Raw genomic sequence first — 17,898 nt, 5'->3', positions numbered from 1 at the left:
TCAGGGATGATGAACGTTCCACCTCTCAGGAGTGTCCTGCCATTCTTGTTCACAACTTTCATTCAATGTAACCTAAACTCTCAGCTAAGAACCTTCAGTGGACTTACATAGTAATGGTCTGTTAAACCAAATAATCAGGAAAGAAACAGGAAAGTACAGCTTGTTGAGCCATGAATTTTCAATGGAAAAATAACCTTTGTTAAGTTTAAATGTGAAGTCTGTAGATTCTACTTGGTCTCCATTTTTGTTGCATTCAAAAGAAAAAGGAGATAATTCATCTTTTAACTTCCATATTTTTCCATTGTGAAGAAATTTTTAAAAGTAAAAGAAAATTCATTTTATCACCTCAGTTTTAGTTTAAATTCTGTCATCAAAAATAATATAGGAGAAATACATAAAATAATATTCACATGTGATATTATGTTAATTAATGAAGATCTTGGAAATATTTGAGAGGTGGGGTAGGGATTGTTATAGGGTGTCCTATGTAGGATGGATCAGCCTAAACACATTTTGTATACCATAAGATGGACCTGAACTTGTGGTCCTCTTACACACACACACACACACACACACACACACACACACACACACACACAAACACACATACACACACACACACACACACACACACATATACTCTATCATTCATTAAAACAAAGCTTCAGCTTTCTATTTTCCTTTGTTTCAAGGTTTCTTTATTCATGAAAACAATAACAAAAATTGTGGTTCTGCACTGGAGAGAAAGAATAACAAATGATACACATGTTGTTGCTTATTTTTAGTACATTTATAGCAGCTTTGCAGATGGCAATCTGAATGAAAAATAGATGATGATACAGTTTGAAATACAATAGGTACATTTGAATTCTAAAGAGATCACATTCTATTTCATTAAAAGCACTGAAAATTGACAGTGTAAGTGTAATAAAAACCCAATTAACTGATACCTGACTTGCCTAGAATATTAATTAGTTATAATCTACTCCTATTTGATTTTTAGGAGATAATGATACATGAGAAACTATCATACTGACATGCTTCTGACATGCCATTTTCCCATGTCAGCTCCTTCAGTTAGACCTCGACATTCAGTCTCTTGTCCCAACAACTTTATAGTGCTAAATACAAACTATCCTGATGGCTACAAATCTCCTCTATCCCCACTGTAGTTTAAGCAATGAAGACAAGATCATCTTCTGAGATGTCAAACAGACTTCCTTTATCAAACCGAGGCTCTTTCTTCCTACCTCCATGAACAACCTTATGCACTCTGCTTTCCAGTAAAACTGCTGTGGCCTCTATCCTTCTGCTATTACGTTGATTTCTAATTATTTCTATTTTCAACTATATGGCCATGTGTGTCTATGTTTGGTATGTGCATGTGTAGGTAGAGACCAGAAGGCAGAGTTAATTCTTCTGGAGCTGGAGCTATAGGCAGTTGTGAGCTACCAGACATAGGGTGCTGGGAATCAAATTCTGGTGCTCTGTGAGAGTAGATAGATAGCACTCTTAACAATTCTGGCACTGAGGTATTTTATCCTGTTTGAACATTCCTCTTCCCCTCTTAGCCGAGTCACTGTCAAGACACCATCCTTTGGAAGGAAGTAGTAAGTTGAGGAAATGAATCCATTTCACTGAGAACGTGTATGTTTAGGGATCTCTTTCACTGTCATACTCCTTCAATCTAAGCCAACACTATCAACTCCCTGAACATTGATTTAGTGCAGTTATTATTCAATACACTCTTGTGATTAACTAATGCATTTCTTGTTTATAAATCTTTAAAGAGCATCCAAATGTATTCTCTTGCAGCAGCATCACAAATCGATAGCATGGTCATGGGTACACAGGGATGAATTGAATGAACAAATATATGGAATTTTTTTTTTTTTTGAGAGACAGAGTTTCTCAGTCTAGACCTGACTGTCCTGGAACTCACTCTGTAGACCAGGCTGGCCTTGAACTCAGAAATCTGCCTGCCTCTGCCTCCCAAGTGCTGGGATTAAAGGAGTGTGCCACCACTGTCCAGCTAATATATGGATTTCTTATATAAAGGAGTAAAGATGTTAAAAAAATATGTTAGTACAATATGATAGAAAAGCAGGAAGCACAAGGCAAAGTCTATAGTTGTAAAATTTATAAGGAGAAAAGAAAAATGGACTGATTTTATGAGGACCATTGGTAGGAGGAGAGTTGAAATAAATTAAGCTGTGGAGTGAGTTGGGTCTAATGGCAGTGAAAAGAAAGAAATGAATGGCCTCATCCTGAACTCTGCCATCAGCCTGCCCCACATCATATGCACACAGGTATTCCTGGAGGTTTGCAAGTCTTGTACCACTGTGTATCACTTCCTTGTAGAACTCTGCAAACCGCATAGAGATCACCCTGGACACACTAGAATAAGTCTGGTAATGCTGGGTCTCGATCAGAAATTGATCCCTGTAGTCATCAATAACTATTGGCAAAGAGGACCTAAAGGATGAAGACATGGTGGAAAGAATATTTTCTCAGGAGATAACTAAGATCTCTAAAAGCAGAAATGACATTCCATTACCTGACTGCCATCATGCTCTACTAAAAATAGTTTATGGGGCTCCCATACAGACTAATATAATAGAAAATAACTACCTAGCAGCCTAGCTCCTGATAGCTAGATGAATCCAGATAAATATGCAGATATATAAACACATGCACATATGTGTATATTCACATGTTTCTATAGAAATGGATACATACATTTGGGTTTACATACATTCACAGGGAGAACACTTTAATTTTTACAACACTCAATCCAGCTTGAGAAAGCTTTGTAATGAAACCACATATATAATAATGCAATATTCAAATTTGGTTACTTCATTCTCCATTCTTTAGCATTTTTTATTTGTACAATATAGGTATAAGAGCTAAGAAAATTTCTTTCACATAGTTTTCAATTTCCTAATCTTTTGACTTTGTAAACTATGTGTTCTCAATCTGAATAATAATAACTGTGAAATTAGATATTTAACAAAACCCTAAATTTACTTTAAGCCTACTATAGACATTTTTAATCGGGCATTCAAATAGTGCATTAAGAAATTTCAGAGCTATAAAACACATTTTTAAGCATTCACTCATTTATTCAATCTCTCCTGGTATATTTATGAATTTTCTATCTTAGTTCTAATATAAATTATGATAGAAATTCTATCATTGGTGTTTATGTATATATTGATTAAAATGTTTTCATGCTGGAACATAATTAATACTTTTTAATGGTAAGTTTTAGAGCTCAAAGCAATGATCATTTGTCCAGCATAATTAATCACAATAAATTGGCTGAGTCCCTTATTCACCAGCTCTTGAAGAGTGGACATGATTTAAAAATCGATTATCTATATCATCTCTATCTCTATCTCTATCTCTATCTCTATCTCTATCTCTATCTCTATCTATCTATCTCTATCTCTATACCATCTATCTATCTATATCTATAACTATATCTGTATATATGAAGTAGCAGTAGAATCTGTCTTTCAATACCATTGGTCAGGGCCAGGAAACAAAAGGAAAAGCATTAGGTATGGAGGCCATTGCTCAAAACACATGGTAAAAACCACATGTCCAAATATTTTATATGCCAAAAGAACAAGGAAGTACTCTTTGAATGCCTGTGGTGCCAATTGTGTAACATAGTAGGAACCTACATATTGTAGTGAAAGTACCAGTATTAACATAATCTATATTTTTATACACTGAACTACTAAATATACTTACTTTCATCAGGGAGTCAGCTAGTTAGCATATTTCTCCATAAAGTAGCAGTTTTACTCACATCAATTAGCATGACAAGTCCCAGCTTTGCACCATGGACAAGATTTCAAACTATTGTTTGAACATTTCATTGATGCTTGCTCCACCACCACCCCTTTATTTCTTTTTACAAGATGAAATTGAATAAATACTGAGGCAGACTGATACTAATGATAGTACAATCATGAGCTGTCTTGGGATAATTAAGAACAATGAAAGAAGTGATTTGATAGCCACAATTAAATAAAGATGTGAAAACTTGTTATATGTTCAATTAAAGAAATTGAAATGCCAGAAAATGATATAAAGAAGACTATCTCAAAGTAAGATGAAATGATGAAGAGATGGAAAAATCTTTTAAATTTATGAATATGGTTGTCAGAAACCAATTCAACTATTCAAGCATAAAGAAGCACCCAGGCATAGGAACTGATGGCCCGCATGAGATTTATATGGCTTTATCTGCATAAGAAAAACATTTTTCCATTTATTTGACAATTTTTTTTCAAATAGAAATAATATTCTGTCAAATAATTCATGAAAAAATTTCTAAAGTACTATTTTTATCTTTACCTGAAGCAATAAGAAGAGCATTTGTCTACAAACACTAAAGTCTATTATATTTTTCAATGAAATATCACTTTAGGAAAGGTGAAAGGACAAGAAAATTGAGCCAAAAACTTATAAAATCTATATATTTTAATAACGAGTAAGGAGCATTACTCCTTCTAAGAAGAGACAGGCAAAAAGATATGGACATTTTTGCTTCAATGATGTTTACTGTTATGTAAGAACTCCTTGCTCACTTTTAATAATTTAAAATGTTAAGCACCTGTCAAATGGTTCATGGATATGAATGACAAAAATGACTTCTTCTTCATCTGTAACATTCACCGCTAATATGTAATCATGGGGGTTTTAGCCAACACAGTATCAGGATGAGTGAAATGAAAGGGATGAAGGAAGAAAATACTCTGTACATCCTACTGGAGTTATTGCATGCAGCTCACAGATGATAAGTCCATAAAGACAAAGAAAATAATTTATTTTGGACATTTTATCAATCCATTTCTGTAATAAGAGGCATAGCCGCCAATGACAGACTACTGAAGGCCAGAGATTTATAATGCATACTTCTAGTATTTGTGAGATTGACCAAACCTTACAGGCCACATCCATGATATTCAGTATTTTTTTGTTACCTTTATGAAGCAGAAACACTTGTTGCAGAGTGTTTAAAGAAGGTATCTCTTCATTATGATTTATTTTCCCTTGATGGTATCAATATGAAAAATAGAATATATACATCAAAACAAATCAATAGCCTTAGACTTGAAATTTTCTGGTGCCTAAATTCTAGTGGTCTCTGCTGTATATACATGTATGCATGCATGCATGTGCGCACACATACACACACACACACACACACACACAGACACACACACAAATTACTTAAACTTAATTTATGGAATTGACATTAGAATCATGGGAATTATTACTTGGAACTATTTTTGAGCAGTCTAAAGTGGCATAAACATACCTTTAATTTCTGAAAGGAGGACATTATAATAGACCACTCTAAACTATTTCTGTCCCATTAAAAGGTTTATAGGCACCCACTCTATCACTACTTTGGTGTCACTCTATATTATCCCTAGTCCCATGTCCTCCTAGTTGCCTTGCCCCAGCCTTTAACTAGGGTAGAGACTCCCTATTCTACCAGAGATCAAACAGACTGGGAGAAAGTCAGGTAGACTTCCCACCTGCCAAACTCCCCAACTCTCTTGATGTCTGCCCACCCTATCCCCAGTCCTCTACCGTCCTAGGCACCATACCCATGCAGCAACTGGTGTAGAGATGCCTTGATCTACCAGACCAACCACTTAAAGCCTAGCCCTCAACTGAAATGGAGACTCAGAGAATATGCAGACTGGGAAAATTCCAAGTAGGCTGCTTTCCCACCAAAATCTCACACTCTCTCATTATCTTGGTATCCCCCAATCATACCCAGTCTCTCACCTTCATAATCAATGAACCCCAATACCAAACTGCTAAAGAGGATCCGTGGTTTACCAGACCATACAGCCAGTGAGAAGCCCAGGCCACATAAGAAAGCAGACCAGAGAAAAAACAGAAACCAAGGAACAAAATACCCATCTAACAAAAACAAACTCAGAATTCAGTATCTAGACTTACAATTACCCCATACCCAGATGCCTAGAAGTCACTGAAAGAACAGAATTAACAACAGACTAGGCAATGCGTGACCACTAGAATGCGGCTGTTCTACTATAGCAACCCCTGATTATTCCAATTCAAAAGAAACACACATACACAAAATGACTTTAAAATCAAATTTATGAAGATAATCGAGGTTCTTAAAGAGGAAATTAATAAATCCCTTAAAGAAATTCAAGAAAACACAATAATTGGAAGAAATTAAAGAAAGTCAAGAAAAAATAAAGAAAATGAAAGAAATCAAAGCATTTAAGACATGAAAATGGAAATAGAAGTCACAAAGAGAACACAAACTGAGGAAATTCTGAAAATGAAAAATCCAGGGAAAAGAACATAAACCACTGAAGTAAATATCACCAACAGAGTACAAGAGATGGGAGAAAGAGCCTCAGGCATTAAAAACAAGACTAAAAAAATACATACTGCAGTGAAAGCAAATGTTAAATTTTAAAAGCTCCTGATAGAAAACTTCCAGGAAATCTGAGACACTATGAAAAGACCAAACCTAAGAATAATAGGACTATAAGGATAAGATTCCCAGTTCAAAGATCCAGAAAATATTTTCAACAAAATTGTATATAAAATTTATCCTAACCTACAGAAGGAGATGTCTATAATGGTACAAGAAGCTTACAGAACACCAGACAAATAGGACCAGAAAAGAAAGTTTCCTAGCCATATATCAATCAAAACACCAAATATTCAAATTATTTAATACTTTATTATTTGGTATAAATAAATAATACTAAAATCTGCAAGGGAAAAGACCAAGAAACAATAAATGCCTTAGAATTTCACCTAATTTCTCAATGAAGACTTTAAAAAGATGGAAGGGCCTGGACAGATCTACTGCAGACTCTAAGAGACTACAGATTCCAGTGTAGAATACTATACCCAGAAAAACTTGCAATTACCGTAAAAGAATAAAACAATATATTCCATGATAAAGCCAAATTTAAATAGATAAAAAAATCCAGCCCTACAGAATGTACTAGAAGGAAAATGCCAATTCAACAGGGTAAATCCACTTCCATGAAAAAAAAAAACAATAATCACACACATACACACACACACACATCATTGGTCATTGATATCTCTCAATATCAGCCAACTCAGTTCCCCAATAAAATGACACAACAGAATGGATAAAGAAAATGTGGTGCATTTACACAATTAAATATTACTTAGCTGTTAAAAATAATGACATCATGAAATTTCCAGCAAATGGATGGAACTAGAAAAAAAAAATCACCTTGAGTGATTTTTTTCAAACTCAGACAGACATATATAGCATCCACACACTTATAAGATGTTAAGAATAATTATACTATAATCCACAGACCCAGGCTAAGTAACAAGGAAAGAGCAAGTGGGTGATGCATGAATGCCCATGAGAAGGAGAAGTACAAAATATCCTGGGTAGGCATGGGAAAAGAGAAATCACGTGTGAGGAGGATGCAGGAAGAGGGTACTGGAAAAGACAACTGGATTTAGGGGGCATTTCAGGGGCAAGATATAAGTGGAACTTGTACAATGGAAACTATGAAGATGGCCCTAGTTAAGGCTCCTAGTAATGGAAGATACAGAGTCTGAACAACGTATCTTCTCTAACCAGGCAAGACTTCTAGTGGAGGGATTAAAACATCAACCAAGCTCCAAAACCTTCAACCTACCATTTGTCCTGCCTGCAAGATAAACTGTGGCACATGTGGAACAATAATTGGGATAGTCGTCAACAAATCACCTGTCTAATTCGAGACCCATTACCCCTCTTACTGATTGGAGGACCAGTAACTAGATTCTGGATATCCCAGAGGCCTACAAGAGAACCAAATATGAAAGAAATTCAATGATATGATTTCTAATGAGACTCTGCAATACTCCTAGACAGGAGCCTAGCATGATCATCATCAGAGAGGATCCACCCAGCCAGCAACTGATAGAAACAGATGGAGAAAACTATGGTCAAATATTAGTCAGAGCTTCAGAAATCCTGCAGTAGAGGGTGGTGGTGCATTGTAGGAGCCATAGAGATCAAGGATACCACACACAAAAAAAGAAACCCTGCAGAATCAACTACCCTGGCCTCATAGGGGCTCACAGAGACTGAATCAGGGAATCTGTATGTGTCTGATCTAGGCCTTCTGGATATATGTTATAGTTGAATAGCTTGGTGTTCTTGTGGGACTTCTAACTTTGTGTCTGATTCCTTTGCCTGCTTCTGGGAATCCTATTACATCTATTTGGGTTGCCTTGTCTGGATTTAATATTCAGGGAAGAGTGTAGTCTTATTGCATCTTGATATGCCATGTTTGGTTATCCATGGGAGGCCTGCCCTTCTCTGAAGGGAAATGAAGGAGGAGCAGATTGGGGGAAGGGAGAGGGGAGAGACTGGGAAGAGAGGCAGGAGGGGAAACTGAGATCTGAATGTAATATATGAGAGAATAAATTTTAAAAAAACTTAAAAGAAAAAGTTTTAGTAGCCTCCAGAGAAAATTTTGAAATTGAAAAGCTGAAAATAAACCTTCTAATTCAATTACAGCCTAAGAAAAGATGACTGGTGAGGTTGAAGGAGGATAGAGAAGTTTAAAGAAGTTTACTGTAGACACAGAGATAGATTAAAGTATGCAGAGACAAAATTAAGTATGCAGTGGTTAAGAGACTAAGTACATGTCAACAGTTATCCAAAATTTGGATGAATAACTCCATAGGTGATGAGTTGACTGACATATTTAGAAATAGTGTACACACTGAGTTTCTATCATACAGAATAACAGGACAGAGAAGTAAAACCCCATATGGCTAAGCTGTTCTGGCCTTTGCCACTGTGATCACAAAAGATCCTCAAGATCTAGATGTAATGGCTTACAGGTATAAGATATATCATATATATACATAATACAACATATACTTATATTATTTATATATTATATTTTTAAATATTTTATATACGCTTATATATACTATATGATTAATGTATTATCTACTATAGGGCATATATATATACTATTTATATGTATATTATATATATGTATAATATATATATTTATTTTATCTAGTTATATATTTACAATATTATAAATAATTATATATAATTTATAAATATTATTTATGAATTATAATATTATAAATATATTATTATTGGTTCAGTCTTTTTGAACACTATGAAACCAGGGATCATATTTAATGATTTTCTTGTGGTATACTTGACCCCTTTGGCTTCTATACTATATATACATACACACAAGATACATATATACACACACACACACACACACACACACACACACACACACACAGACACATACACATATAAATGTTTTTAGGGCTGAGCAAGAATGATTACTCCATGTTCAAGACCATCCTTGGCTAAAGAGTGAGATTCTGTGCCAAACATAACAGTTCTGTGAAAGTCTATTACTATTGTCCTATTACTATTATATTGTTCATGGTTTAAGCTTTATTAAAATGTAAAGAAACAGGACAATTTAGCAGCTTAAAACAACAATTGATTGCCAGGGTTGGTTTTATGTATCTATAACCCTGCTCTATGGGATGTGGATCTAGAAGGTTCAGAAACTCATGGTTATCCACTGTTACATAGTGTGGTAGAGATCAGACATAAAAGGAGCACACATAATAATAGTTCATTCTTAAAATTTCACAGGCCAACTGGCACAGTTCCAAGATGTGTGATCAAGAAATGGTGTCACTAAAATAAACAAGTAAAAACAACATAAATTTTCACAAGAGGCAACCGTGGTCATCAGCTGGGATTCAGCAGAGGTTGTATGTATGCGGGCTGTTTGTGCTCTTTCACAGAACATCCTATGTTTCAAAGAGTTCTGCTGGACACAGCTTTGAACATATCCAAGAGAGCTAGAAAATAATCCAGAAATAATTGAAAGAGATAAAAACCTGGAAAAATATTTCAAATATGTGTATTAGAATGCCAATTTATTACTACATAGATTTTATACAAATATTGAGTGAAAGGTAATCAGTTCTATATAGTCAATAACAAGTCCCTGTTTGACCGTGGATATGGACTCGTTAATCAATATGTCCTGTATGTGCCTTACTTTTAAAATAATTAGGAGTCAGTTTATAAAGTAAATTAACAACAAAACATAAAACAATATTGAAAGAAATTTGAACAAAACAGTACAAAGACTGAAGTGGAAGGGGCCAGGGAGGTGAGATCAGAAATATTCTCTACTTTGAAAGAAAATGAGTATACTTTTTGAAGCAGCTAAAAGAAACAGAACTGGAAAGAACTGCCCATTCTACGAGCTTATTTAGAGCCAGTATTGTGCTAGGTCTCACTTACCAATGATGCTTGCTGAATGATTCTTGTGAAGCAAATGCATCCACTTTGTAGATAGAAGAAACAGAAGCAGAATAATTTTCTGAAAATCGAATGCCAGGAGATTCTCTTTCAACAGGTAGCTTGTAATGGAGATATGCAAAATGCCAACAACTAATTTTCCTCATCATGCTTATAAAGCTTCAGTGAAACAAGAAAAATCTATCAGATCTATTCACACATTGTCAAATGAAGCAGTATTGTAGAATTCACAACTGTCTCTGTTTTTAAAAAAATATGCTTCCTAGAAAGATTATTATAGTGACATGCTCCAAATATTAACCTCTTGCCTATGAAGAATACATCCAGGGTCATCAATAAGACACATGAGCTTAAACAATCAGAGAGCGACAACTCACCTCACCTAGGAACTTTCAGTACAACCAAGCAATCCTCCTACCCCTGCCTCTCTGGATATATACATGTGTGGTATGTGCAAGCAAGCATGTACATGGACCCATGTGCACATATGTGTAAAGGTATGAGGGTGATGTTTAGAGTCCTCCTCAATCAGTTTCTACTTTACTTATTGAGACAGGCTTTCTCAGATGAAACAAGTACTCACTGATAAGACTAATCTAGCTACCCATCTTGTTCCAAGGACTCTCGAACTTTTGAACACTGGAACTACAGGAAAGTTTTTCAATAAATGTTTTTCTTGAGTCTACTACCATCTTACAAACATTTCTTCTCCTCTAACTCCTTGTTGTGCACTAAGCTTCTTGAGTCTAGCATTATTGATAGGTCACTGAATGGTCAAATAAATTTTTAAATCCTGGATTGAAATGTCCCTAAGCTTTATTTTTAACATTTTTCAGTCTCATTGGATCATTAAAAATAGATGTGACAAATATAAGGATAAACTTGGAGAATTCTCATGTCGATAACTGTGTGCATTACTATAGTTGTTAGTCTACACCATATCTTACATTGTTTCATATCAGGTAGGACAGTAACTTTCAGAATGGTATCCAATCTATAAAATATTATGTGGTTTGATCTTGAGTGCAAACTCTATGTCAGACTTATTTTGCACCATTTTAGTGTACATAAACGATGCTCATTTGTCCATCCCAAACTTGGAGAAAAAGGTGCTTCCCACCCCAAATACTTTCTATGCAAAATACCAGCACTTATGAACTTATCAAATTAAATTAAGACACTTGGTCATATAGGCATATCAATTTCATGTCAGTAATACTATGTCAGTAAGCTTATCAAACACATGTGTTATTTTCATGAGACTGAAAGAAAAATAGCACCCCAAACAGAGATCTGTTTTGGGGTGCCACTTCTCAGGTGTCTTATTCAGGAAAATTGCCACCACAAAGGACAAGTCTCTTTTACTTGGCACTAATCCACATTACTCCAAGGCCCTTGTCCTTGACACACAGCCCACTTCAACGTGACCCTGGAAACTACCAGCTATCAGGATCTGCTTTTGATGACCCTGTGTCTGGCGTCCATAAAGCTTCTTATCTGGTCCCCCTCAGAGACTTTTTGCATTCCCTTCAGATCTCTACTCTGATTTCAATGAAGCATCTTGAAACACCACAAATATTTTTACCCTTTCTTAGTCAATGTTTAACCTATAACATTATATATATTGAGAGTTTCATATGATTATGACAGAGACAGGAGGAATTATGGTTGTGAATGACTATCAATATCAGTATTGAATTAACGGTAGCCCATTATATTAAGGTCAACAAAATTAAAGGTGGCTTGTGTGTTTACCTTTAGGAATTCTTATTTTATGGAAAGGCACAAGTGTGCCTGTGTTTCTGACACGCTTATAGCAATGACTCACAAGTATCTCTATTGCTCCAACAGAAACTCTTCTTATAAAGGCAGGACTGAACATGTGTGCACATGCACACACACATACACGCACACACATGCACACATGCACACACACACACACACACACACACACACACACACACACACACACACACACAAGAAAGCCAGATCTTGCTATTCCAATGGATTGTTGAGTTGTAATGCATATTTATTCTAGATATAACAGATTGTCTTGTGGTACAATGAAGGCACTGAATGGGGAATGGAGACATTTTGAAAGCTGCAATGATATGCAGAGCAATCCCCACAAGCTGCAGGTATGAAGTGAAGTCCCCCAATCCTGATGAATCACCTCCTGGCAGAGACCAGTTTTCCACCTCAGCTAATGAGACTAAATGAATAGATTAAGGAAATAATAGTGGCTTCCCAGATGTGAATATGATGCAATAAAAATGCAGAAGCCACCCCCTTAACTCATTTTATATATAACTGTACACTAATCCTAGCACAACTACCTAAAGATAAACACGGGTGCCTGAACATATGCTTGAGAGATAGCTCTATGGATAAAGTGCATGACCTGAATGTTCAAGGTCCTCAGTTTAAATCTCCCAAACCCACATAAAGCTGGTTATGGAAACAAACCACTTTGTGCTCTTCTAGGGAGATAGGGAAAAAAAAAGATTTCTATAATCTCACACTGACCAATTAGCTTTTCATACTTAGAGATGAATGATGAGAAAAGGAGTTTCAGTGTAGAAGGTGAAGACAGAAGTCTGACACTGTCCTTTCACCTCCACACCACCATAACATGTATGCATCTGTGTGCACAGCACATGCACACACACACACATGTACACATGAGAACATAAATAAAAAATACCTAAAGGTGGGTTGAGAAAATTGTAACCAAGAGGAGGAAGGTTATAGTCCCAAAGGAATGTACATGTATTTTCTAGTGTATGCAGACTGGAGCTGGAGGACACCTAGAAGAAGTACTACTATGGGTGGGAATGGTAGAAAGAGTATGAAGCTGAAATAGAATGAATTCCTAAACTGCCCACAACCATTATGCACCAAGTGCTACAGTGCAGAATCATAGAAACTGCAGTTGGTTTCTTCGGTTATCGGGGTACAACATAGAACCATAAGAGATGACCTGTCTTAGACTGGGTTGTATTGCTGTGAGGAGACACTATGACCACACAACTCTTATAAAGGCCAACATTTAATTGGGACTGGCTGACAGTTTCAGAAGTTCAGTCCATTATCATCGTGGCAGGAAGCAAGGCAGTGTGCAGGCAGACATGGTTTTGGAGAAGGAGATGAGAGTTCTTCATCTTGGTCTGAAGGCAGCCAGGAAACTCTCTTCACCCTGGGAATAGCTTAGACTTAAGATCTCAAAGCTCCTCCAATATGGCTGTGCTTACTCCAACAAGACCACACCTCCTAACAGTGCCACTTCCCCTGCACCAAGCTTATTCAAATGACCACATGAACTGAAAATGCCAAATCTGTTTTGAGGCAGAGGCTCAAAAGCTTAGGTGAACTGTATTGCTGAGGTAGAGAAGTCACATTAATCTTTTTTGCCCAGTTTGGAGAGGCTCAAGATGCTTCAGCAAAGTCCATGAGAAATTACTTTTTGTGGGGAGCCCCAACATTCTTGAGCATATGTGTGATTCAATTTGTCTCCAACTCAGAATTTACAGTGGAAACTTCTTGAATTAGCAAATCTAATTGTAATTGGATACGAGGGCAGCAGAGACGAAATGGCAGTAATCTGCCTCAAAATGCAAGGTGGATCACAACTGAACTCTACCACAATTAAAGTAGGAAATAGAAAAGTCTGATTACCATTGCATACACTAGCAAGATTTTATCGAAAGGACCCCTCCCCTCCTCTCCTCTCCTCTCCTCTCCTCTCCTCTCCTCTCCTCTCCTCTCCTCTCCTCTCCTCTCCTCTCCTCTCCTCTCCTCTCCTCTCTTCTCTTCTCTTCTCTTCTCTTCTCTTCTCTTCTCTCAGAGAAGTAAGCCTTTATTTCTATGTCTCTCAAATTAATTTGGAGGGGTTGATTCCTTTGAAGGGATTAGTCAAAGAGGCCAAATCCCATATCCTCATCAGCTTCTACCCACTCTTCAGGAGCAGCAGTTGTGGCAACAGCCAAAGGGGTAGTAATCACAAATGCAGATGGATCAGCAAAGAAGGGCTTGACCTTTTCAGCAATTAACAAGGTGTAGTCAGTCTACCACAGACAAAGCCAGGATCTGCTTGTTTCCATTGACAATTGAGTGTGCAACTGAGGCAATGGTTGAGTGACCACTCTGTAGACAAACACAAGCAAAATTTTGGACAACAACCCAGAGTGTAGAATCTTCCCTGTAATGTCAAATTCCATGTAATAAATGCTGGCATTGCCAAACACCTGTTGGATGATCAGCCCAAAAGAGAAGGGAGAGATATTCAACATCTTCTGTGGTGTGGCTTCACTAGCTCCTACTTTGTCTCCAGTTGAATCAGCTGGTCATCGCTCAAATTTCAATTTTGATTTCACCTCTGCGAATTTTAGTTGTGATGCCTGACTACTGTAAGAAAGAAGTCTTCTCAAAATTGAGACCAGTGTTCTGAGCTGGCAGAGTGACATTACACTGGAAATGGCACCAGCATGGGCAGTGGCAGTAGCCTGTACCTTATTGGAAGGCATATCATATCGCAGTGAACTCCTCCTTCATGAACAGAAAGCCCATATCCCCCTGGATATGAGGCCATAATTTCTCCAGAACTGGATTGGTTTCCAAATGCCCTATCCCTACCACTATCCCTGCTATATTCTTGCTCATCATGGTATTCTGCCTGTCAGCCTTCCTTAAAAGGGACATGGGGTTCTGCTGCATCTGCTTGGAGCCCATGCCATATCATATGCTCTAACAATGAAGGATTTTGGGTAGGCATTCAAATGTTGGATTATCTTAAGGAAGAAATTGGACTGCCAGGTTGCCCTGTCTCCCTTAGACATCATGGCAGAGTGTCAGGACTTGCCACTGCAAGGTTTAAAGACAGTGTCACTCTAATGAGGACACCAGGAAAGAGCCAACCGTTTTCATACTGGCCATAATGGACTCAGTTTCCAGAGTCAGAACAACTTGAGTGAAAAGCAGGTTACATAGGAGGACAACTCCAGAATGCCACAAAAAATATTTTTTTCTCAGTCTTCTGCAAAGGAATCTGTGAACTTTCACTAGAGATTAATATATACTGAGACAGAGGAAGTGAGAGAGATATTTTTGACAGCTTTTTAATAGTAATTCTGAGCTGATCTTTACTACAGGAAATTCAGTGTTTCACTATGGTTTGCCGGTCTAAGTAAGGACTGGGGGAAGCCTGATGATATTTTGATATTGAGACCATTGCCTCTGGGAGCACAGTGAGTCCTCACATACATTGTATGTTTGCTCTTTCAAGTTTTGATTGTTTAACAACAGTGGATAAACCCAAACCTCTCAGAATCCCATGTAGTTCCATGTAGTGTGGGAAGAGTTCTTTGACATGGGAAAGGACCAGTGGAAGCCATAAGTAGTGCTATATCCAGGGGGAAAAAAGTAAATTAAAAATGGTATCACATACCTGGAGGATATTCAGAGATTATTCATGATGTTATGAAGCCACAAAAGATGTTGCTGTGGTGACTGCCAATGTACCTCCATTCAGCAAGCTCTATGCAAGGGGCAGATTTTCAATTAATGGTGAAATTAACTGTGTGAAGCTAAACATAAGCAGGGGGAATGGCAGTAATAGCAGCTGCAGTTCCAGATTAAGTTGCATTATTTGAGCACATTACTACTGCTACTGGTATAAGTAGCTATTGTGTAGTATACATAACCTTTCCTCTCCATGTGTCTGAATATTTAAGCCCATGTAGTTTGTTTTTAACTGGCAGAGGCAGTGATACACACCTCCACTCTCCTGCCTCAGGGATATCATTTTCTAGACTTATGTCGCAAGGTCTTCTTTTCCAACGAACTTGATCACCTTTCCAACAGATAAAATGTGTGTCTTTGTTGATTGGAGTCTTGGCTGGGTCTTTTGCAGTGTAGACCCTTGAGTTTGCAGAGCTTATTAGTTATTGCTGTTGTTGCTTTGATCAATATCTGGCAGGAAGAAACTTAAGAGAAGAAGGACTGGCTTGGTTCATGGCTGAAGGGTACAGTCCATCATGGTGGGAAGAATGTACTGACAGGAGTTCCAGTAAGCTGGTCACAATGAATACATAGCTAGAAACAGAGGGGAAAGAATGCTGGTGCTCACCTCACCTACCTGTTCCATCCCCCTTCTTAATTCAGTCTGTGCAGTCAGCCTATGTTTACTATTCCTCTCTCCTTTAAATCTCTCTGACAAGATTCCATCCTCACAGACATGCCTCAATGTGAGCTTCCTTAATAATGCTTTCTACTTAAGTTGTCAACAAAGATAATCATCAGGACAGCTGTGCCTTGCACCCTCTGCAGGTAACTACTCTCTTTTTAGGAAGCATGATTGATTTGATGTTGGGCCTTCACAGAGTGAATGCTTAGCCATTGATCATGATGTAACCATGTAGCCTGAGCATCATTAACTTAGTATGGCCCATGATGGTTTCTATTTACATACCTGGAGTCCTGCTCCTGTCATTTCCCTTCAAAATGTATCCTGGGGAAAAAAAAGAAAGGAGCCATCTTTTGCATTCTGAGTCTAAGTATTTTCTTCTAACTCTTCTTCAGGTTCACCTTATGATCTCATGGGTAGGAGTTTTTGTTTCAGAATTGTCGGCTCACATGACTGTGTGAGTACCTTAGTTCCCCGTCCCTGTCAATTTACTAGCATATATATATATATATATATATATATATATATATATATATATACACTATTATATACACATATATAATAGTACATAGCAGTATGCAGATGTTATTTATCTAACTCTTTAGAATACACACACACACACACATACACACACACACACACACACATCTTATTGGTTCTGTTTCTTCAAAGGATCCTAATTCAAACTATGTGGTTGTGTGGTTTTATACTTCAACTGAGTGACTTATTTGCATACGTTTCCTGCCAGGATAAATGCAAGGAAGTTTCTGGAGGAAGTTTCAGAACAGGACAAAGACTGCACATTGAATTATCATTCCTGCCAAGCATATGACAAAACCTATATCTAATAATGCTGCCTCAGTAATCAAAATACATCTTTCATTCTGAAGTTCAAGAAACCAGTCTCTTCAAGTCCTCAAGGTGATTTTTTACAAACTGTAAATAAATATGGAAGCTTAAAAGATAATGCGCCTCACTGGAACTTTATTTTGATAGATTGTTCCAGAAAGTACAGGGTGAGAGAATTTGATTGCCCATTTCTGAAGAGGTGTCTATGTACTTAGGTGCTTCTTGCCAAATGGTAGCCTAATTGGGCCCAGGAAGGCCCATTTCTCTGCAGGCCTGGAGTTCGTGTATATGCAAAGGTAGAGATGTGACACCATGAGACTTGGTTATTGCATTGGCAAGACTCCGTTATAGGAGTACTGGGGAGACACCTGGCTAAGTGAGGTCTAAAGACATATGGCTCTGGCAGGTCTACCACCAGAGTGTTAAAGAGCATAATACAATTTCTGGAGGAGGAATCTATATGCTTGCCAAGAGGTTGGGTATT

General features: G+C 37.2%; 1 pseudogene; it reads right to left on the bottom strand.

Annotated features, from left to right (window-relative positions):
* Positions 1–14,292: 14,292 nt before the first annotated feature.
* Positions 14,293–15,219, bottom strand: Gm7540 (annotated as a pseudogene).
* Between the last annotated feature and the right edge of the window lie 2,679 nt (positions 15,220–17,898).

This window comes from Mus musculus, chromosome 10 (assembly GCF_000001635.26).
Source record: "Mus musculus strain C57BL/6J chromosome 10, GRCm38.p6 C57BL/6J".
Taxonomy (NCBI): Eukaryota; Metazoa; Chordata; class Mammalia; order Rodentia; family Muridae; genus Mus; species Mus musculus.
Note: the sequence above shows the minus strand (reverse complement) of the source record. Positions and strands in the feature narration are given on the sequence as shown.